This window comes from Bubalus kerabau, chromosome 9, assembly GCF_029407905.1.
Source record: "Bubalus kerabau isolate K-KA32 ecotype Philippines breed swamp buffalo chromosome 9, PCC_UOA_SB_1v2, whole genome shotgun sequence".
Classification (NCBI taxonomy): Eukaryota; Metazoa; Chordata; class Mammalia; order Artiodactyla; family Bovidae; genus Bubalus; species Bubalus kerabau.
In genome coordinates this window covers 93,389,441-93,414,574 of record NC_073632.1, presented here as the reverse complement: position 1 = coordinate 93,414,574, position 25,134 = coordinate 93,389,441, and the positions used below count along the sequence as shown (strand labels likewise).

The 25,134-nt window shown below is 39.4% G+C and overlaps 1 long non-coding RNA gene across 1 annotated transcript in view; it reads right to left on the bottom strand.

The window, feature by feature from the left end:
• Window positions 1-1,313: 1,313 nt before the first annotated feature.
• LOC129620125 (uncharacterized) overlaps window positions 1,314-25,134 on the bottom strand; it is a 37,663-nt gene continuing 13,842 nt past the window's right edge. The window contains exons 2-3 of the long non-coding RNA XR_008698396.1: window positions 21,682-21,783; window positions 1,314-1,497 (exon numbers count right to left, since the gene is read on the bottom strand). This is a non-coding gene — a long non-coding RNA (uncharacterized LOC129620125). The remainder of the gene's footprint in view (window positions 1,498-21,681; window positions 21,784-25,134) is intronic.

The window sequence follows — 25,134 nt, the reverse complement described above, 5'->3', positions numbered from 1 at the left end:
AAAAGCATCAATTCTTCAGTGCTCAGCTTTCTTTATGGTCCAACTCTCACATCCATTCATGACTACTGGAAAAACCACAGTTTTGACTAGACAGACCTTTGTCAGCAAAGCAATGTCTCTGCTTCTTAATACTCTGTGGAAAATTCTTAAAGAGATGGGACTACCAGACCACCTTACCTGCCTATTGAGAAACCTGCATGCAGGTCAAGAAGCAACAGTTAGAACGGACATGGAATGACGGACTGGTTCAAAATTGGTACATCAAGGCTGTATATTGTCACCCTGCTTATTTAACTCATATGCAGAGTACATCATGCAAAATGCCCGGCTGGATGAAGCTCAAGCTGGTATCAAGATTGCCAGGAGAAATATCAATAATCTCAGATAACTGGTGGAGCCTGTTAAAAATTCAGGTTTCTGGCCCTTCTCCCAGGCTAGTTTAATCAAAATCCTACAGAAGGGGCCAGAGCACCTCTCTTTCTGTTAAATCCCCTGGGATGAGTCAGACCATCAGCCATACTGGGACACCAGGCACAGGACAGTGGAGCAGGTAGATTCTACCAATGCCAGCGAGACCTAGGAAATTGGGAGGGCACAGTATCTCTGACTTTCACAAATGGGGTTCGGGGGTGTCAGGAGGAGCTAAAGTCTCTGCTGTTGTTTATACAGCAGGCCTTCTCTGGTGAGAGCTTTATGAGGCTGGATTCCCCTTACAGTCTCAAATTGCCAGTCTGTTGATTCGTTTAGTGCTTCTCATCCTAAAATGGTGGTGATTTCTCAGAACTGCACACTTGTCTGGGTATGTTAATAGTGTGTCTGTGCCTTTAAATAGAAAGGCATTAGGGAATATTAGCCCAGGCTAATTATACACATCAGTTATAGCTAATAATTAAAATTTGCCTTAGGCTTTGTGGGAAGGTCGCTCTTAGGGACTAAGAGTTGATTCTCCCTCCCTCGTTGTTTTACATATTTACAAATTAATTTAAATGTGATAATCTGCAACACTGATAATCATAAATGCTTAACTAAATAGAAGTGCGTTAGCCTTGAGATAAGCTCCTTGTATGATAACTAAGACACAACCACTGATCCAAGAAATCTCCCTACAATACACTCCATTGCAATTGTGGAGTGGACTAACCACATGAGTGGGAAAAACAAAACCAAAAACAAAATCTTCCCCATCTCCATCTGCCTAGTTTCTTGGAAGTCAGTAGGGCTCAGAAAATGTCCACTGTATAGATATCTATTTGAAGTTGGACTCAGATCAACATCCAATTTAATACAGGTCAGTGAACAAGTGTTAAAAAGCAAGGTCTCTAGCCTGCGTTCAATCTATACTGGATTAAAAACAATGATTTAGAGGTGAAAGGCTCTGTGTACCCTGCCATGAGCCCAGGGCCACTCAGCACTTTGGCTATTCTTCAGTGCAGAAATCCATGGCACCATATTTTCCCGAGGTCATCTTCATCAGATAGGACGTTGCTCGGTCTCATCCTGCCAGAGAATTTATTATATCGATTGGGGGAATAAGGTTAATTGAAATGAACTTTGTGTTTTAAAGGTGGGTTTGGTGCCAGCCTTAACAATTAAAATGGAATTCTTCTCCTTTAAATGTCTTGGGCTCATTTGATTGCATGGACAGGCGCTGTTTAGAGCAGAGGCAGGCGTAATTTTATATCGTGCAATGCTCATTTACTTTTCTCCTGTTGCTATAACAACTCACTTTTGAACCAGACATGGTGATAGAAAGCCTTGGCTTCCCGATGAATTTCACATTGGTTTTGTTTAGATTTTCAATCAGTTCACTTGGAACTGCAGCTGCAAGTGCAGGAATAGATTTTACTCTTTCCTTTTTTAGAAACCTTGCTTAGGACCAAAGCTTTGTGTTTCTATCTTGTCTGGAGGGTTACACCCCATGCACAGTTTGTGATCTCCCTGGCATAAATCATGTTTCAGACTCAGATTGTGTGCTGTTCTCTCCCCTAAAGGTAACACCAGGGTTTTTCCTGCGCCTGACAGAGAACCACACCCATCAAACCATTCTGTTTTTTAGTCTTCTGTCCAAATGCTACCAGCAAGATCTAGATCTCTGCAGCAATTGGGAATCTGTAAACCTCAAAATTCATGATAAACCTCATGCAGCAAAACAACATGCATTTCTTAATGACTTGAAGGGAACAGCAAGTAGATTTGGAAAAGGTAGAAACAGACAGATATTTTCAGAGAAACACAAAAGAGTAATTGCACACCCAACAATATGCAAATTCTGATTCCATCCACTTCTCGTACCCCTCCAACCCTGCCTCCCACTGATAACAGACACTAAGAAGGACCTAAAACAGATGCCCATGCTTTTGGAGGGCAATAGAAGAATTAGAATTGAATTGAAAAATGGATTCAAATATTTGGGGTGAAATAAATGCTTTCTGGTCAACATCTACATCTTTCCTTTTAGGGAAGATAAACTACAGTGCTTCCCTTGTGGCTCAGCTGATAAAGAACCCACCTGCCAATGCAGGAGACTCAAAAGAGGCAGGTTTGACCCCTGGGTCAGGAAGATCCCCTGGAGAAGGAAATGGCAACCCGCTTCAGTACTCTTGCCTAGAAAATCCCATGAGTAGAGGAGCCTGGTGGGCTACAATCCATGGGGTCCCAAAGAGTTGGACATGACTGAGCACACATACACACAAAAAGTACAAAACAGTTTTCACAGCTTGATCAAATTTTTAAAAATTATAGAACTCTGGAGGCTAAGAAATGAGGTGAAAAACAATTCTAGAAACTATAACTCCCTTCACCGCCCCCATCTTTTAGCAAGATAAGTAGTGGCCATTAGCCAGTGCTGGCTCTTTGGACACGGTTCTCTCTTCTTGTCCATAGGTCTTAGGAAAAAGAGCCATGGGTGAACTACGAATTGTTAATCAGTAGCCTCTATTCCTTAAATATTAAGATAAATGGCTAGATGTTTACATGCTGAAAGCATTGAAAATGGCCAAAATACCATTTGAATGCCAATGAGACAATGTGACACATGCCGGTGCCAGGATTCTGGTCTTTTTCGGATGTGCTGTTTTTCTCTTGATTGCCCAGGTAATTCCATGACCCACAGTTATAAACATGGTGAGAAGCTATGCTTTGTGGCAGAATGTAGTCAAGACATTTGCTCCTTATGGCATTACCAAAAAAATGTGACCTATTTGGCGACATAATAATGATGACCTTTAGATAAGGAGGTTCGTTTTCAATTCTGGTGAAGCTATTAAAAGTAATCTTCAAGCACAGAATTAAAGGGGACAAACCTAATAATGAGTTGATTCTCTTTCCCTGTCTCTCCTCCATTCCCCCACCCCCTCTCCCAACTCCGGCCATCTCGCTCTCTCTTTATATATATATATAGAGAGAAACGTCAAATTGATGCAAGAGACTGGCAAACCACAGTGTGAATGTGAATTTCTGTTTTGCAAGAGTAATGTGGACCCTACGAAACAGCTCAGCCTCTTGGCCAGGCGGGCTCTCTGGAGAGTTTGCTGGATCATCAGCTATTCAGGAATGTAAATTTTGAGTCCTCCAAACTCTCAGACTTTCTAGTTAACTTTGTAAATCAAGTGTGGAAGAAGGAGAATCAATATTTGAACACCTCTAAATGTTAGGTGTGGATTTTGTTTAAATCACATCCTAAGCAGTTTTCTAATTATATGTGTGAAAAATGGGTCAAATCAACTGAATGCTTACCAGTCACTAGTCCTACTTTTCATTTCTGCCTTTGTAAACAAACCACTTAAAGTATTTTTTTATAATTGAGAGTTATGAGAGGGGAGATAAGATATACTTTTATAACATTAGCAGGAATGTTCATTCTCTCTCAAGAATTTCTTTATAATTTAGGACAAAAGCTTTGAAGAAGGTGTATTTTTCCTTTGTATGATATATTTATGATGCTACTTTCTCATAGTTAAAAATCACCTGGACACACTCACAGCTAAGAGTGACATAGTTCATGGAAGAAACACTATTCACGAATATGATTAATATTTCAAACAAGGAGGACACAGAAGGGTCTGGCATTGAGCTCTCTGAGATCTCCCTTAATTACCTAGATGAACAAGGCAAATGAAGCCTCTTCCTTCCCAGGACGTGGGTAAGATTTTGAATCACCTTGACAGCTGGAGAAGCTGTCACTGCCACTTACCTGTAGCATGGTGGGCCATGAGTGGTGGGGCCAGATCTTGCCCTTGACACCAGGCCAATGTGTCAAACTACCAGCAAGCCTGCCTTGTAAATAGCTTGGCTCAAAGATGAGCATATAAAGAACATTTTGAGAGGGAAAACAGCAAGAACAAACACAGGATATTTTAAAAGAACTACCTGGTTGAATGCACAAACCCTGGAAAGGACTTTGAATTAAAGTGCACCTCCTACTAAATATGACACACAATTGCAAGAAAAGTGCTGGAGAGAAATGAGACCACAACAGGGTGAAAACATCCATCTATTCACTCAATTCTTTAAAAAAAATATTCTTTGAGGGTTTAATCCACACCAGTCTCTGTGCTAATTGCTTGGGAAACAACAGTGAGTAAACTGCAGTCCTTGCCCTCAAGTAGCTGAAAGTCTAATGAGCCCAGATGTAAATAAAGTCATCACATGACACTAAATACTAAAATAGCACATTGGTGAAAAATTGAAAGCATTTCCCCTAAAGTCAGGAACAAGACAAGGGTGCCCACTTTCACCACTACTATTCAACATAGTTTTGGAAGTTTTGGCTACATCAATCAGAGCAGAAAAAGAAATAAAAGGAATCCAAACTGGAAAAGAAGGAGTAAAACTCTTACTATTTGCAGATGACATGATCCTCTACATAGAAAACCCTAAAGACTCCACCAGAAAATTACTAGAGCTAATCAATGAATATAGTAAAGTTGCAGGATATAAAATCAACACACAGAAATCCCTTACATTCCTATATACTAATAATGAGAAAATAGAAAGAGAAATTAAGGAAACAATTCCATTCACCATTGCAACAAAAAGAATAAAATACTTAGGAATATATCTACGTAAAGAAACAAAAGACCTATATATAGAAAACTATAAAACACTGGTGAAAGAAATCAAAGAGGACACTAATAGATAGAGAAATATACCATGTTCATGGATCAGAAGAATCAATATAGTGAAAATGAGTATACCACCCAAAGCCATCTATAGATTCAATGCAATCCCTATCAAGTTACCAACAGTATTTTTCACAGAGCTAGAACAAATAATTTCACAATTTGTATGGAAATACAAAAAAAAAAACCAAAAAACTCAAATAGCCAAAGCAATCTTGAGAAAGAAGAATGGAACTGGAAGAATCAACCTGCCTGACTTCAGGCTCTACTACAAAGCCACAGTTATCAAGACAGTATGGTACTGGCACAAAGACAGAAATATAGATCAATGGAAGAGAATAGAAAGCCCAGAGATAAGTCCATGCACCTATGGACACTTTATCTTTGACAAAGGAGGCAAGAATATACAATGGATTAAAGACAATCTCTTTACAAGTGGTGCTGTGAAAACTGGTCAACCACTTGTAAAAGAATGAAACTAGAACACTTTTTAACACCATACACAAAAATAAACTCAAAATGGATTAAAGATCTAAACATAAGACCAGAACTATAAAACTCCTAGAGGAGAACATAGGCAAAACACTCTCTGACATACATCACAGCAGGATCCTCTATGACCCACCTCCCAGAATATTGGAAATAAAAGCAAAAATAAACAAATGGGATCTAATTAAAATTAAAAGCTTATGCACAACAAAGGAAACACTAAGCAAGGTGAAAAGACAGCCTTCAGAATGGGAGAAAATAATAGCAAATGAAACAACTGACAAAGAATTAATCTCAAAAATATACAAGCAACTCCTGCAGCTTAATTCCAGAAAAATAAATGACCCAATCAAAAAATGGGCCAAAGAACTAAACAGACATTTCTCCAAAGAAGACATACAGATGGTTAACAAACACATGAAAAGATGCTCAACATCACTCATTATCAAATAAATGCAAATCAAAACCACAATGAGGTACCATTTCACGCCAGTCAGAATGGCTGCGATCCAAAAGTCTACAAGTAATAAATTCTGGACAGGGTGTGGAGAAAAGGGAACTCTCACCTCTTACACTGTTGATGGGAATGCAAACTAGTTCAGCCACTATGGAGAACAGTGTGAACATTCCTTAAAAAACTGGAAATAGAACTGCCATACGACCCAGCAATCCCACTGCTGGGCATACACACTGAGGAAACCAGAATTGAAAGAGACACATGTACCCCAATGTTCATCACAGCACTGTTTATAATAGCCAGAATATGGAAGCAACCTAGATGTCTATCAGCAGACGAATGGATAAGAAAGCTGTGGTACATATACACAATGGAGTATTACTCAGCCATTAAAAAGAATACATTTGAATCAGTTCTAATGAGGTAGATAAAACTGGAGCCTATTATATGGAGTGAAGTAAGCCAGAAAGAAAAATACCAATACAGTATACTAACGCATATATATGGAATTTAGAAAGATGGTAATGATAACCCTGTATGTGAGACAGCAAAAGAGATACAGATGTATATAACAGTCTTTTGGACTCTGTGGGAGAGGGCGAGGGTGGGATGATTTGGGAGAATGGCATTGAAACATGTATAATATCATATGTGAAATGAATTGCCAGTCCAGGCTTGATGCATGATACAGGATGCTCAGGGCTGGTGCACTGGGATGACCCAGAGGGATGGTATAGGGAGGGAGGTGGGAGGGGGGTTCAGGATGGGGAACACGTGTACACCCATGGTGGATTCATGTTGATGTATGGCAAAACCAATACAATATTGTAAAGTAATTAGCCTCCAATTAAAATAAATTAATTTATATTAAAAAAATAAAGTAGCACATTGGCAGAGAGCTGGGTAGGGCACTGCAAAGATGATGACCTGTGAACCACGTCTTTTTTTTTTTTTCATACAGAAAATATTTATTTTTCTCTGCCTGACTTATTTCACTTTGCATAATGCCTTCAAGTTCCATCCATTTTGTCACAAAAGATGGGACTTTATCTTTTTTATGGATGAATAATATTCCATTGTGTATACAGTTGACTCTTTTTTTTTTTTTTTTTTTTACTTTTAAACTTTACATAACTGTATTAGTTTTGCCAAATCTTGAACAACATAGGGATTATGGGCACAGACCCCCACACAGTTGTAAATCTGTATATTGTCCTCCCTTGGTATCTATGTGGGATTGGTTTCAGACTTGCCACAGATACCAAAATCTGTGGATGTCAAGTTGAACCACGTCTTGAATTTGTAATTTCCTAAATATTGATAAGGAATGGGAATGGAGATAGAAAAGGCTCAGAGTTGGGATTCTGTATGGGATTCTGTGTGTAAAAGGCCTTTCATATCAAAGTCAAGATTTGAGGTGCTAGTAGTAAGGAACCTACCTGCCAATGCAGGAGATGTAAAGGAAACGGATTCCAGCCCTGGGTTGGGAAGATCCCCTGGAGGAGGAAATGGCAACTCACTCCAGTATTCCTGCCTGGAGAATCCCATGGACATAGGAGCCTGGCAGGCTACAGTCCATGGGATCGCAAATAGTCAGACACAACTGAAGCGACTTGGCATGCACGCATCCAGTCCTGAAAGCTTATTCTCAGCACACTGATTTTGCATCACAATTTGCGAGTAGAGTTTTCCATGGCTCTACAGTAGAATAAAAAATTGCCAGAGCAAGATATTTAAGCTGAAATGCTTGTAAGTTTTTAGATGATATGGATAGTTTTAGTGCAGTTCAGAGAAGCATGTATTTCTTCTTTCCTTTCCTTTCTTCTTTCCTATATTTCTCTGAACTCAATTCCTCATCTGTAAAATGGTGGTCATCAGAGCACCTTCCTCTTGAGAAAGAAACAGGATAATGCCTTCAGAGGCTGAAGTGCTTAGCACAGTGGAAGGCATACCTTAGTCATTCAATAAATGTCAGCTCAGATTATGTTATCTGCAGGTTTACTTCAACTAGCTTGTGTGCGCGCACATAACTAGCTCCATATGAGTATGTATGGGGAAGGGGTTTGCCTATATGCCTGTGTGTCTGTATTTGTGAGCTGAGTGTGAGTACTGTGTTGTGTGTATGTGTGTATATGAATATCTGGCATTTGAATGTGTCCTTCTTAATGCCACCGAGTTATTTTCAAAAATTCTCCAGAAGTTCTTTTATTAGACTAGTTCAGATAGCCAAGCGATTTGAAGCACGAAATCTTTATGTACTGCAAGACCTTTTTTTTTTTTAATTGAAAGGAGCAAATTTTAAAAAAGGACTACCCCAGCAGTCCAGTGATTAAGACTCTGTACTTCCATTATAGGGGGCAGGTTTGATTCCTGGTGAGAGAGCTAGGATTCCACATGCAGCATGGCACCATGAAATAAAGGAAGAAAGAACAACCCTAAAAGAGAAAAATACTATATTCTAATGGCACTGAAGGGGCTTCCCTGGTGGCTCAGTGGTAAAGAATCCACCTGCTAAATGCAGGAAACACGGGTTCAATCCCTGGGTCGGAAAGATCCTCCAAAAAAGGAAATGGCAACCCATTCCAGTATTCTTGTCTGGAAAATCCCATGGACAGAGGAGCCTGGCAGGCTACAGTCCACTGGGTTGCAAAGTTGGACACGTCTTAGCAACTGAACAATAATGCCAACAATGGCACTGAAGAATAATTTGGTCTTTAAATTACATTCTTCTTTTTCAGTAGTCCTGATTGCTGAACTTGAATGTACATTCTTTCTATCATTAAAAAAAAAAAAACTGCTATAGCCATAAATACATAGTATATTTAAGGGAAATAATTTCAATCAACCACCCGCAAAGAAAAAAATGTTAACAGTCAAAGGGTCCTAAGAAAGAAAAATGACTTTCAATCCTTGATGAGGAAATTCTGTGATAACACTAAATTTTTTCTCACTATTTTCTGAAAGGTATTTCTGGAAGCTATAGTGAAATTCCACCACTGTTCAATTCATATATCAAAACATCTCTTACTTCTGTTTAAAATGTAGGGAATGCATGAGAAGCATCTTGTATGTTAATCCTATCTCCCTTGAGCATCTTATTCCTTTAAAAGGATTTATTTAACTCTAAATAAGCCAGCAGTTATATAGGTAGATTGAGTGTGCTATTTGAAATCCCCTCTCCAAAGTGGTGCTTCTGCCTGTTTGTGGTAAGGCCACTTTTTTACCACTTGCTCATTTTCTGCTAAAGCTGCATTGAATCATGGAGACAGAGGGACCTCTGGGGTCAGGGAGACCCAGGTTCAGACTGAAGCTTTGCTACTTAGTAGGTGGTGATCCTGGAGAGATGATTTTATTCACATTGTAAAATGTAAAATTATTACTTAGCTTTTAAGCTACTTTAGGGGGTTAAAAATGAACATATAAAACACGTATCACCTTACCTGGTATATCAGAGGCTCTGTAATCCTGGCCATTACTAACCCTCATCCATGTCAATAATTCATATGGTAGAAAGATTGCCTATTCAGAAGTTCACATAGCTTATAGATTGTATTTATAATCATAAGCAGTTTGTGAACAATTCTTTAGTTAGTTAAGGTAGTGTTATTTGCTCAATCATATCCGACTCTTGTGGCCCCATGGACTGTGGCCCACCAGGCTCCTCTGACCATGAGATTTTCCCGGCAAGAATACTGGAGTGGATAGCCATTCCCTTCGCCAGGGGATCTTCCCGACCCAGGAATCGAACCCAGGTCTCCTGCATTGCAGGCAGATTCTTTACCGTTTGAGTCACCAGGGAATTTACTGCTAGTGTAGTTCATAAGGTGCCCATCCAACAACCTTGGTTCCCTGGAATTCCTAATTATATTCCAAACAAGAAATCAGAAAGATTCCTTCCCAGAGCATCACATAGGTAGGACAAACAATAGCGACCTCAGTTATACCACTTGAATACTATAGGGCATGATGTAGAATAGAAATGAGACTTAAGGTTCACACAGACCTTTACTCAGCAGAAGAGTTAATAGAATCGGAAAACCACAGGCATCTTCAAAGTTTAAACAGCATAAAAACAAACACCAGCAAAGTTCATTCCAACCAACCTGCTATTTGCCTTATTCGGACAACACCCAGGGAGAAGCCCTCCCAGCCCTTACACTTGGACTCTCAGGAAGGTGCCAGGAGCTTTTGATCCTAATGCTGACATTTCTTTAGTGAAAGACTTTGGAAATGATTCTCCCAGGCAGGAAGGACAATCCGTGTGAGATTGGAACCAGCACACAGAAAGGCCAGTGTTTCACCACCAGACATTCTTTCTGTTTTTGGTTTATGCTTTGATCTAACAGCCGCAAAAGTTCGGTGAGCCCTTCTGAGCAGTACCTGGGGTGGTATTCGGACCGGCCAGCATGCTTTCTACAAATTACTGCTTAAAAAAACAGAGATCACAGATCAAAAGAAAAAAAATCACAGACCAAAGAATAAAATAAATACAACTACATAATAAACCAACCATAAGCTCAGTTCAGGGTAGATTAGAAGGGGAGAAAAAAAGAAATTTTGACTAAGACCTTTAGTTCAGGGCAGAGCACCAGGCATCCCCCAGTCGGCCTGGTGGCTGCAGGAGGCCCAGGATCTTGGGTTTTCTGAATGCTTAGTCCAAACAAACAAGAATGGTCTAATCTTCCCGTGGAGCCAGCATGCTCAGCAAGCAACAAAAGCAAACTGAGATGAAGACATTCTTCAGGCTACCTCTCTTAGGTCTATAATCTCCAAATCAAACACTTCTTTCTTATGTGTGCTTCCCTAGATAGCTGTAAAGACTGCGAATGGATCCCCAGGACTCCTTCCAAGGTCACTGTAGGACACTGAGCAAAGCTGCTCTCCTGGAGAATCTCAAACTTCGAAGCTGGCTACGTTAATGAACCTTCCCTGGTCTGCATCACCTAAACACCCCTGCTGATACCAAGATGTCTAATTTGTAAAAATCAGTCAGCTGCTTTCTTGATTGTGGGCAAAACTGGTACCTGCAACTCCCATTTGTGATGGGTTTGTCTCACAAAGGAGTGAGCATCTTCTCATCTGTGGCTGAAGCTGTTCTTAGGTTGGGGACAGGGCATTTTGTTCTCATCTTTTGGATCCATTTTTGCCTACAGCCTCAAACACTGTTCTTTCTTTGCAGCTTCTGCTCTTTGAGCAGGCAGGCTAGCATTACCCCCTGGGCTCTTCTCTGTTGATTTCCAGGCAGTCACATGAAAGAGGCCTCATCTTAAATAAGTCAAAACCCCTTACTCAGTGTAGTTGTCCTTGACGGGCCAGCCCAAAGCACAGGATTAAGCTAACTAGCCTTTTACTGTAAGTGAAAGTGAAAGTCGCTCAGTCGTATCCAGTTCTTTGTGACCCTATAGACCACCAGGCTCTTCTGTCCATAGGATTCTCTAGGCAAGAACACTGGAGTGGGTTGTCATTTCCTCCTCCAGGGGATCTTCCCGACCCAAGGATTGAACCCCGGTCTCCCACATTGCAAGCAGATTCTTTACCATCTGAGCAACCCAGGAGGCATATTTACATCTTTACTGCAAACTGTGTCTTAAGAGGGATGCCTCTTAGAGGCACAGAGAGCTGCCTTCTCTGTCTCTAGAACTGACCTGTTGTTTTGATGCAGAGCAGAATGAGAGTGCAAATCTGTAGGAATCATTTAAACAGTTGGAGAAACTTGGACAGCCTTTAAATGTGTCGAAGAAAACAAATTAGGTGCAAATATTTAAAGAGCATTTCTCGTTTCGAAGTGATTTGTCATTCTTAGGCATTCTGTGAATGATGATTTCCATTTTATAATGAAGAGCTTGAAGAGGCCAAGTAAATCTGCTCCCATGCTGGCAGTGTTGGGTTGGGAACATGCCCATTGCCATTGTGGGAAGGCTGGTAACTGCCACTTGGATCAGGCTACAGGCTCGGCATGACTCAGCCCTGAAGCTTCAGTTTCACTCTTGGGTTGGCTAGAGAATTTTTAACTGAGTCTTCCACTTCCTCTCATCATTAGCCTCCCCCTACTCTTAGCACAGGATTTCAGGGAAATTGGATATCCAATCCAAAGAAACAATCCTATGGCAGAGAATCAAAGCTGTAGATGACACAATTTAAGTCACTGGGATAAAAGTCGATCAATAATTTCCAGAGACTTTTTTTTTTGAGCCATTTAACATCAGAATGGTAGCTGAAAACTGGCCACCAGGAGAGTTTATATACAACATGAAGATCAACAAGTACTACAAATTAGAGCCCCTCTCCTACCCTCAAAGCCCATTATTCAACAGTGAGGCCACTGGCCAGGAATATATCAAGTGAGAGATGAAAGACCAAAGAGGGAGGTTCACCCTCTGGAGACACTCAGTGCAATCCCTGCGTGAAAAAGGAAAGCCAGAAAGTTTCTCTAAAACACAACAAAGATCTGACCAGGTTGGTCTACTTTTTACTCTTGGTATCCTTATACATTTTAGGTTTATTTATTTATTTTTACCTGAGTTACAAATGAATATATTCTCATTGCAAATAAATGAAATAATACTGCATTATTATACCAAAATCACTGCAGATGGTGATTGCAGCCATGAAATTAAAAGACACTTACTCCTTGGAAGGAAAGTTATGACCAACCTAGATAGCATATTCAAAAGCAGAGACATGACTTTGCCAACAAAGGTCCATCTAGTCAAGGCTATGGTTTTTCCAGTGGTCATGTATGGATGTTAGAGTTGGACTGTGAAGAAAGCTGAGCGCCGAAGAATTGATGCTTTTGAACTGTGGTGCTGGAGAAGACTCTTGAGAGTCCCTTGGACTGCAAGGAGATCCAACCAGTCCATTCTAAAGGAGATCAGTCCTGGGTGTTCATTGGAAGGACCGATGCTGAGGCTGAAACTCCAGTACTTTGGCCACCTGATGCAAAGAGTTGACTTATTGGAAAAGACCCTGATGCTGGGAGGGACTGGGGGCAGGAGAGGGGGACAACAGAGGATGAGATGCCTGGATGGCATCACCGACTCGATGGACATGAGTTTGAGTGAACTCTGGGAGTTGGTGATGGACAGGAAGGCCTGGTGTGCTGCGATTCATGGGGTCGCAAAGAGTTGGACATGACTGAGCGACTGAACTGAATTAAACTGAAGTGAATTATACCAAAATAATAATATATAGACTAAAAAAAATGATCCCTTTTATTTACCCATTTTCTTTGAAACTTTCTCTTAACTCATCAGTTTTATGGGCATTTTCACTCTTCTTTCTATGCATAGACACACATATAATGAATAAAAATACATATTTCCAAGGGCTTCCTTGGTGGCTCACCTGGTAAAGAATCCGCCTGCAATGCAGGAGACCTGGATTCAATCCCTGGGTTGGGAAGATCCCCTGGAGAAGGGAACGGCTACCCACTCCAGTATCATCAAACATTTTAGGCTTATTTATTTATTTTTACACAAGTTACAAATGAATATATTCTCAGATATTCTCATTGCAAACAAATGAAATCATTTTAGCTATTATTATTATGGTTAAAAATAACCATGTTATTATAATTATTTATAATAATATATAGACTGAAAAAAAGCCCTTTTATTTACCCATTTTCTCTTTAACTTTCTCTTAACTCATCAGTTTTATAGGCACTTTCACTCTTCTTTCTATGCACAGACACACATAGATGAATATAAATGTATATTTTCACACATGCATGTGTTCATATGTACTCTTCTGCATTTTATATTTTTATAAAATCTAATCAGGTTAAGACACTCAAAGATCCTATTCAAATCTAGATCACTAGACTTCTTACCATTAACTGAAGCTCATTCTCATCAGAGCAGAGATGATTTCCCCTCACATTTACCCTACTACCATTAATGCTTCAGGATGTACCTGAGAAATTTATAATTTATGTTAAATACAAATTGGCATCTTTTAGGTTGCACCATAAAATACTTACTACAATGTCGCTGATAAACCTCCTCATCTTTCTAAATGTAAACTAGAAACAAATAGCTTGAAGAAAATACAGTGATCGAGATGATAGACTTCATATGTAAAAATCAATTATTTTGAAATATGTGGGGCTTATTTTATATAAATAGCACATAAAATTAATTTTGTTTATTGATGTTTCAGGAAAACAACTGTATATTTGAAATGCCGATTATACTGTTGAAAATATAATTAATTAACTGAATTAAAGTAGGATATTATCTCATATGATATCATTCATGGAAAGTACTTTAAAAACTGTAATGTGTTATACGAATAGTACCTATTGATGTCATGCATAAGAAGAGAAATTTGTTCTTCTTTGCATGAATTTATTATTAAATGGGCTATATATCAAGCGTGCATTCTTTATGCTTTGACACATGCTTCATATGATTTTACTCCATGTAAATGTTTATTCCTAACTCACTGAGCAATTGTTATGCATTATGCATAAGCCTTTAACTTTCAATATTCAGATAATGCAGAATTTCTATATATAATTTAAATTCCCTGTATATAAATGACTATCAGTATATTTCAGTTAAATACTGCTAATTCTCAAGTTATTCAGGATGGCAAGGAATCGCCTTGGCAAGAACAACCCAGAATGACTAATAATTCTCTGGACATAAATACTTTGCAGGACGTGTCACCTCTTTCTGTTATGAATCTAAATAATCAAGCATTATGTTAACACTGATTATTTCCTTAGTAGCCATGTGAGGTCCCCTGGCAGGCACATGTCTTCATTTCCTTTCAGGCTCTTCTGTGTTTGGCCATAATACAACCCACTAAACACTATTAAATGAATAGCTGTAAAGGTAATGAAAACAATAACCAAACCATTAAATTCTTGAAGTCCATTCAAACATGTAGGTGCGCTTGACATTTCTTTTATTCAAACGCTGCTTCCTAATGTCCTAATGACCACTGAACATTTGTTACACATCAGCACGTCGCTAAGGGCATCCACATTTAATGTCAAAATAGCCACTTCTTAATCTTCAAGCAGTGTAGCAGGTGTAGCTGAAAATCTCGTAGCCTTAGGAGACTGAGACAAGCATTGATTTGATAGACTGAAGTTTCTGCCTTTTTCTTTTTTTAAATAAGCTCACTCTTTTGGTAGCAAGCACTTAGGGGATTCCCAAAATATTTGCAAACATTTCTGTCAGATAGCATCACCGTCACCATATGATTTAAACAAGCATGTATTCATCACACTTAAACCAGATGTCATCTGTGTAGATGAGAAATGAATCACTTGCTTCTGACAGCTTGTTTATTTCTGGCAACACTTTCCAGCAAGGATTGTCTAAATGCACAACACACTTTCCTTCTATCTAGACATGAGAATGAAAGTCCAAGTGCTGGAGGAAAAGGTATTTCTTCAAGATGATGTTTCTGAAAATCAGACCCCCTTTTCCCTCAGATATAGGGGTGTGTGGCAAGAAAAGGGAGGCAGTCTTAGAGGTCCAAGCTCTCTATGTGGTTTAAGAACAATAATTCTGTTACTGCTACCACCTCCAAATCCAACCTGGACCACTATTTCCATTAACTAAACAGTAGCTCCTATTAGCTACACTGTGCTAGGAAAGATGCTAAGCATTTTGGCCACATGATCTCATTTAATCCTCACAATAATCTTAGATACAGGCATCTTCTCTCCATGGTATGGCTGAGAAAACCAAGGTACAGACAGGTGCTGAATAAACTGCCCACGGATTCCCAGGGATTAAGTACGAGGCAAATCAGTGATTCACAGCAGGCCTTTTGACTCCAAAGTCTATGCTAGACTAACAGGTATTTTAGGTTCTGAGGTGATAAACTTAAGTTTTCTGAATCTCCTCCTGCTTATTTGTGGGATTAGGGAGTTAGGCAGCAGAACAACTAAGGGTCTTTCAGGTATAGATTTCTAAAAAATGTAAGCGCTTCCCAATATCTATAAAACAATTTCTACCATGTTCTGATAATTTGCTAACATATATATCCTCTATCTTCCATGTTATAAATGGGCAGGAAGTTATCTTCTCAGTATATAAAGTACATCCTGATGGTGTTCCAATGTGTTTACAGCTCTTAAGGAAGAAAATAAATTTCAGAGGCCTTAAGAATAAAAGGCGCTTGTAAATTTCATTTTGGGGGGGCAGGTTAGGCCAAATGATTAGAGAAAGATTGTATGTGTGTGTGTGTGTGTGTGTGTGTGTGTGTGGCAAAGAGAATTATCATTAGGGTCACTATACAGTTCCCGAGGTGACTAAATGGCTTGAAAGAACGACTCTTCTAATAATGAGGATAAAGCAGAAAGAGGGAGATGGTGAGCAAACGATCGCTGAGCACTGCCACTGTGCAATATTAAGGTCCTTTCGATAAATCCTATAGATCAGACCAGTTCCCAGGTTGGAAGGTCACGATTCAGATGGCCAGAGGAACTGCTGTGTCAACTGTAAATGATATCTCTCCTTGCTACAGGGCCAAGAGGAGGTGGCCTTTAAAGAAAAATATCAACTATTACTAATGCCCTCTGTGCTTATATCAGCCGCTTCTCTCTTTTTGACAGTAAGGATGTGAAGATGAGAGAATCTAATCTGTACAAAGTTGACTGGTGAATGAGAAGACCTTCCAAGGGCTGCACCAGAAATAGGGGAGATGTGGGTCTTTTGGGGGCTATTGCAATCAAATTCATGTCCATCCTGCTATTGTGTCATGCATGCTAGAGCACCTCCTTTTTCAGTCAACCAAGAATATGCCCCCCTCTCCACTTTGGGGGGAAATCTGCTTATGGGGATGAATTGCTCATAATCAGAAAAATTTTCTAAATGTAAAAGTTAATATTATATGGTGCCTATGGACAGAGACTGGGGGAAGTAGCATTTATTTATTTTTTTTTAGGGTGTTGAGGTTATAAGACAATTTGTCTTTACATTTTATATTTCCATTGATACAGCTATAATATTGTTTAAACCATATATGCAGAAATTGGGAGGGCTAATTTGGTATAAAATAAATTGATTTGCAACAGCATAACTTCCATACATTTTTCTCCATATGCAAAAAAGTCCCTATTTTATGTGTTCTCTGGGATCCTCCGTGGGAAGGATCTGAATTTCTGACAGTCTTAAACGTGACAGCAGCCTTTTAGCATGGAGACGAGTACAGTAATTTGGCAGCAAACTCAAGACTCATGCTCACCAGACTGGTAGATCGGAAGTAAATCACAGATGTCACACACATGCTCTCTTAGAAGGGAGAGAATTGATAAGGTGCCAAAGCCCATCACACCCACACCGTTCTCGTTCCAATTGATAGAATCTCTCACCCTTGAAATTCTGACAAGTACTATTAGAGAAAGAGACTCTAACTCATCTCTCTTCCTGACTCTTTATCCATCTTTCCAAACAGTTTCTATCTGAGCTCAGTCTCAGGCTCATTTAATTATGACATCTGAATCGATACTCCATACAAGACCCAGCCTATACTAGCTTACTTGGCAGCTTCCAATGTCCAAGACAGCCTTTCTGAAAATGTTCATCTCATTTTGAAAAGAAGGTATCCAGCTTAACGTTAGGTATCTTTAGTTATTTTTAATTTTTGAAACTAGTTGTTACTTACAGGTCTAACAAGATTGAACACATATTTTCAAAAAAATTATATTGCATAATCTGAGTTCATTTTTTTCTGTCTCTGAAATGCTAAGCAACAGACTACAAAAATGGAAATGAAGTCAATAGCAATTTAAATAAATTACAAGCTGGTAACAACCTGCTTTGGTGATGTTTTAAATGAAACATATTAACTGTAAAAATATCGGGATGCTTTAGAATATCTCAGATACCCCATTTTGATACTGTTGTAGATTTGTCAATATATGTATATAAAAGGAACATAACATGAGGGAGGTTTAGAAAAATAAAAAACATTGCATAAAAAATGATGTGCTAAATTTGGAGCCCGATTTGGTGAAGTAAACATGATCAGTTAACATGAATCAATGTTCTTTCAACACCGAATGCATATCTGAAGAGGATTTCTAGTTGAAAAGCTCTCTTAATATATAATATATAGTTACGGTTATACACAAAGAACATCTACAATGTCCTTAAATCAAAATACTTCGCGTCTCATCCCTGTGGATGAGATCTGTGAGTCTAGTATAAATTACCTAGATTCTCAGTTTCCTTGTCCATCAAATGTTTGTACAGGAGAGCCCAGAGGAATAAATACATCTTGAAGTTTGAAGATTCTGTGATTATTAGGCCATCTTAACTGTGTATGCTTAGGCCTTTAAAATACTCATTAAGGAATTTTTAGTCACTTGCAACTAAGTATAGGCCTCTATGTTTCAATACTAGGCTTATATGGGTCTAGAGTTATATAGGTCTATATGTAATAGGTCTCTACATAAGTCTATATGCTTTTTTTTTTTCCCCTTTGACTGTACTGCGGGATCTTAGTTCCTGATCAGGAATTGAACCCACAATCCTTGCATTGTAAGTATGGAGCCTTAACCACTGGACCACCAGGGAAGTCCCTATAAGTCCATATGCTTTCAGGCCTGTATGTGTCTATACAGTATAGATTCCTAAGAGTCTAAAAGTTATAGCCAGTATATGTCCGCAAAGCGTAGGCCCATGCGTCTATAAGGTATAAAGCTCTGCGTTTATAAGATACAGGCCTCTGCGTGCATGCATGCTAAGTTGCTTTAGTCGTATCCAACTTTTACTTTTTGAGATCCAATGGACTGTTGTCTGCCAGGCTCCTCTGTCCATGGGATTCTCCAGGCAAAGACACTGGAGTGAGTTGCCATGCCCTCCTCCAGGGGATCTTCCTGACCCAGGGATACTCATCTCTTATTTCTCCTGCATTGGCAGGTGGGTTTTTAACCACTAGTGCCATCTGGGAAGCCCTATATAGGCCTCTATATGTCTACAACCTACAAAACTCTGTGTCTAGAAGATATGAGCCAATGCATGTCTATAAGGCTTAGGCTTTGAGAAATATAAACAAGATACAAGTCTCAAATGTCTTGAAAATATCTACATGGGATCAAATAATTAGTTCCATTACCTTGATAATATTCCTTCTAGTTTTTTTAAAAAATCTGTGATTTTATCACAAGGAACAAAAGAGACACACAGACCCACATGCTCACATGTGTACTCATGCACACCTACATAAAATGACCCGTTGGAAGTCTTCAGAGAGAAGTCCGTATAAAATACAGACTTAAATCATCAGTAAGCTTCTCATGAGGAATTTTAAAAAGTGATTATAGGAAATCTTTTTAATAATACTTTGGAAGCTAACACATCAAAGTCAATTGTTTGGTGACTATTTTTAATGTTACTACAGAAAAGAAAAAAGACAAAGAACTGCTCCATTTTTCTCCTGAGAGTACTTAGCTTTACTGCCACTAGCGGGACTTAAATTCATTAAGCCTGGCATTGTCCTAAAGGAGAAATAGCCATTATGATCTGTTGCCTTTGGGAATGATGGGTGATTGATGAGAGCTCACACATTCACATGAAAGAACTCAGGCCTAATACAACTTAACAGATGCCCCAAACAATAATATTAATAGTTTACATTTATTATTGTCACTATCTTTTCAAGCTACTTGACTAGATCACTGTTGTATATTATGTACTAAAATGTTTTTTAAAGGATCTGGTTACCTAGGTTCTAGCAGTTAACGAATACTGCTATTTTTATACCATTTTACTGTTAATAGCAGTGCCTCTAAATACTGCAAGCACTTATGAATAACCAAGAATACAATTACATCTCATTTGCCATACATATACATGGTAATTTTTTATGAATCCTGAAAATATACTTCAAAACACCTCCTGAAATACCCTAAATAATTTTGCCTTATAGGAGTGAGCTGAAAAAGGTGGCAGAATTCTACTTTCCTGCTTTTAAACTAATTTTTCACTCTTTACAGAGCATTCAACTTTTACATTTTCAAAGAAGGGAAGGACTAGAGTTATCAAGGTCTGGCTTCTTAAACCTTGACTTAGGCTTGACTTTACTTTGACTCCAAACATCTTCTAGGACCAAAAATGTATTGTTAGAAATCCTTCCATAATCTGGTTAGAAATATTCTATTGAGAGCCCTGTACAGAAGGATATCTAAGTTAGACATGTCAGCAGTGGATGTCATTCAAGACAAATTGCTGTGGATTGGAATGGTTTTCTGATTTCAGAATCTATGAAGAAAACGTAATCTCAGTTCTCTGACCGCTCTTCATCACTATCCCATGTAGATGCAAAGGGGACCAGAGTTAATGCAAGGAGCCAGTGTAATTCAGCATAAAGAGCCCTTATTTAAGGTGATTATTGAAATTGTTGTCCAAACATAGACATTTATTTATTTCTGGAAAAAAAGTTCACTGACTATGTAGCTAAAACAGCCTGCATAAATTACAACTGTTTTGGGCAAATTGTGGGCTTTGGCTGGACAAATATTTGCCCATCATTCTGGGTCTTTGGGTCTCAGCTTTCTTATTTTATTGTATTGAAAAATATGTTACATCTCAATTTCTTTTAATCCTACAGGATGGCCAAATCAATAACCCTCAATAGTTGAGAACGAGAAAAATGTTTATATCCTAAAACGTTGGTGGTGGTGGTTCAGTTGCTAAGTCACGTCTGACTCTTGCGACCCCATGGTCTGTAGCTGGCCAGGCTCCTCTATTGATGGGATTCCCCAGGCAAGAATAATGGAGTGGGTTGCCACTTCTCCAGTGGGTTGCCACTTCTCCAGGGAGTCTTCTTGATGCAGGGATCAAACCCGATCTCTTGCATTACAGGTAGATTCTTTACCAACTTAGCTACCAGGGAAGTCCCAGTCCTAAAATACTACACTGTGTTTAAGTAACTATTCTCCAATTAGTCTATAAATTCACTACAACACATAACCTGTTAGGGGTTTAAGGGAACTGGAAAATCATCAGTTCTTACTGAGAATATCTGTTTTCTATTGACTGCAAACTTACTTTGTGCCAATAGTGAAATCGCACTGCCAAAAATGTACCGTCTTAGGTTTCAGTAGCAAAAGTCCAGCCTTGAGAGCGTTGGGGAAAGAGGTGTTCACCAATGTATCTATTACTGGCCAGTCTATACCTGGAATAGTATATCCAGGGTGAGCTGGAGCAATTCCAGGCACAAATGTTGAGGGCAGCAGTGGCCTGGAAATGACCTTATTTCTAGAGAAATGGCAATAAATGGGATACTTAGACTAGAAAAAGAAGACATTACACCTAACTTTACAAATCTAGATCTGGAAAAGAGATTTTTGAGTTGCAAAGACTAAGACAATAGCCAACAGACTAAAGTTTGGGGACAAAGTCAGGATCAATGTATCCAATTTCTTTCTCATATTCTACTGTCCATGGGATTTCCCAGGCAAGAATACTGGAGTGGGTTGCCATTTCCTCCTCCAGGGGATCATTCCAGCCCAGGGATTGAACCTGAGTCTCCTGTGTCTCCTCCATTGGCAGGAGGATTCATTACCGCTAGTGCCACCTGGGAAGCCCTCTTATACTCTAACATGTTCACAAACAGAATAGATGCCTCCTCTGAGGGAGAGAGCACCTGGTCACTTAAACTGTTCAAACAGCCGCTGAATTCTTCCATGGAGGAGTGAGGTGTTTCCAGATTCTGTTCTGCAGCATCTGAGGAGGGTCCACAGAAGTGCTGGGGTGGGGAGAAGGATAGAATTAGGATGGTCAGTCCATTCAGTAGCTTCAGAGTGCCAGCCTCCAGCCCTGACTAACCACAGCAATACTGTTTCTGTTTGCTGTTGAATTGTTTTGGTGTCTGGTCTTTTGTTTGCTTAATGTAAGGGCTCTGCTTAGTATTTCCTTTGGATGAAAAGATGTGGGAAAATGTTCTAGTAATTTATCTGTTTTAAACCATTGACTCCAAGGCTTCCTTACAACTCTAAGGTTATAAGAATCTGTGATTTTAAATTCAAGACAGCTGTCCACTGTAAACACCCTCATCATCATTCAGATTTTCAGATAGTCCAGTTCTCAGATTAACTCTTAGTTTGTAACTTCTCAAAGACAGACTGGACAAAAGGATGCAACTAGAGATGTTTGATCTTCAAATATTATGTTCTATGTGTAAAAAGAGGAGTAAGCCAAAGGGTGTAAGACACCCATGCATTTGATGAAGAACATGAGTCAGTAACTTTGAAGCCGTATTTGTTGATGATAAAATACAACATACGGATGGAGAGAATAACATGGAAGCTTAAATTACCGTGTGTAAAATAGATAGCAGTGGGAATTTGCTGTATGACTCAGGGAACTCAAACCAGGGCTCCGTGACAACCTAGAGGGGTGGGATGGGCAGGGAGATGGGAGAGAGATTCAAGAGGGAGAGGACATATGTACCCCTATGGCTGATTCATGTTGATGTCTGGCAGAAACCAACACAATTCTGTAAAGTAATTATCCTTCAATTTAAAAATAAACTTAAAATTTAAAAAATATACAATTTAGATAAGCAAGATGTGGTGGTGCTCAGTCACTCGGTTGTGTCCGACTCTTGTGACCCCATGGACTGTAGCCAGCCAGGCTCCTCTGTCCACGGGATTCTCCAGGCACAGATACTGGAGAGGGGTGCAATGTCTTCCTCCAGAGGATCTTCCTGACCCAGAGTTTGAACCCACATCCTCTGCATCTCCTGTGTTGGCAGGTGGACTCTTTACCACTAGCGCCACCTGGGAAGTCCAACCAAGATGTGGTTGCATTTATTTTTTAACTCATCTCCAGAAACCCACTTCTCAGGTAAATCTAAAAATAAAGACTAAATTAAATGACTAAGATGAAATTTGACTAAAAGGCTTCATTTTTCTTGCATAACATTTTAAAATTTCATTAATTTTTTTCAAGAAACTTGATGGGTTGAACACCCTTCTTTATCTCCCGATATCTCACCCTCATATGATACTGTTTACATATGATACTGTTGTGATTTAACTGATTCTTAGCAAGTGTTTTAAAATACCAAAGAATTCATATTCTGAGACTCAAACTGAAAATTGGAAGTGAATGTGAATTAACAGTCAGGACTATTGAATACCTTTAAACTAATAGGAAGAATCATTTGGATATAAACATCTATCCCAGTTGCCCTAGGATGATTATAATTTAAAAAAATAAAACTAAAATAAGTGGTGGAGAAATCAAAACACTCTGGTGGGATTGTAAAATGGTGCACCCATTGTGGAGAACAATTTGTTATTTCCTCAAAAAACTTAAACATAGAATCACTACTGCTGCTGCTGCTAAGTTGCTTCAGTCGTGTCTGACTCTGTGCGACCCCATAGACGGCAGCCCACCAGGCCCTACTGTCCCTGGGATTCTCCAGGCAAGAACACTGGAGTGGGTTGCCATTTCCTCCTCCAATGCATGAGAGTGAAAAGTGAAAGTGAAGTTGCTCAGTCGTGTCCAACTCTTAGCGACCCCATGGATTGCAGCCTACCAGGCTTCTCCGTCCATGGGATTTTCCAGGCAAGAGTACTGGAGTGGGGTGCCATTGCCTCTAGTTATATATATGGGCTTCCCAGTGGCTCAGAAGGTAAAACATCCACCCACAATACAGGAAACACAGGAGACACTGGTTCGATCCCTGGGTGGGGAAGATTCCCTGAAGAAAATGGCAACTCATTCCAGTATTCTTGCCTGAAAAATCCCATGGACAGAAGAACCTGGCTGGCTACAGTCCAAAGGGTCGCAAAGAGTTGGACAGGACTGAGTGACCAAGCACAGATATACATACACAAAAGAATTAAAAGGACAGGGACTCAGAAAATACATGGACATGCATGTTCATAGCAGCATTATTCACAATAACTAAAGGTTATAAGCAACATAAATGTCCAACAATGGATGAATAGATAGAGAAATTATGGTTTATGCCTACAATGGAATATTATTCAGCCACAGAAGGAATGAGGTGGTGATATATGCTATAACCTGAATGAACCTTGAAAATACTATACTAAGTAAAAGAAACCAGACATAAAATGTCACATGTTCTTTGATTCCATTTACATGAAATATTCAGAACAGATAAACTCAGAGAAACAGAAAGCAGAATAGTGCTTACCAGGGCCTGGAAGGTGGGGGTAGGGAAGTAGGCAGTAACTGTTTAATGGATGGAGGTTTCCTTTTGGGGTGATGAAAATGTTTTGAAACAAGATAAAGGTGGCACTGAGTTTCAAAATTGTTCACTTCAAAGTGGTTGGTTTTATATTATGTGAATTGTACCTTAATTAAAAAACATATGAAACTGAAAGTTGCTTAGTTGTGTCTGACTCTTTGCGACTCCCTGGACTGTACGGTGCGTGGAATTCTCCAGGCCAGAATACTGGAGTAGGTAGCCTTTCCCTCCTTCAGGGGATCTTCCCAACCCAGGAATCGAACTGGGGTCTCCTACATTGCAGGCAGATTCTTTACTAGCTGAGCTACTAGGGGAAAACATATAGACCAAATTAATTTTATGAATTCCTTTTGGGATAAAATACAAATGTCCTTAATTCCCAAGAACACACTAAACAAACAAAAAGTTGACCTCATCTTTCACACTCAGTGACAGTTTCTGTTGCCTGGTTTTTAGATTATATTGTCCAGAAAGATTGCTATGGCCCATTCATATCCATCCACCCATCACTCAGCCACACAGTTATTCAGCACCCACCCCTGACAGCCTGTGGCAAAAGGCAAACTACCTGCCTTCAAGGAGCTTCCAGTCTAGTGGGGAAGACCAGGCACAGCCATACACCTTTGTATGTGATATTTTACTAGCGATCTAAAGTGTCTCAGCACTTCAGAGACCAGTGAGGGATGGAGAAGTATGAGAACGCTCCATGGAGGTGGCAGAATAACAGTCCAATCTCTAAAGACAGGTGGGACTTCTTTAGCATTTTACATACTTTCAGGGCTTCCCTGGTGGCTTAGATGGCAAAGAATCCACCTGCAATGTAGGAGATGGATTCAATCCCTGGGTTGGGAAGATCCCCTGAAGGAGGGCATG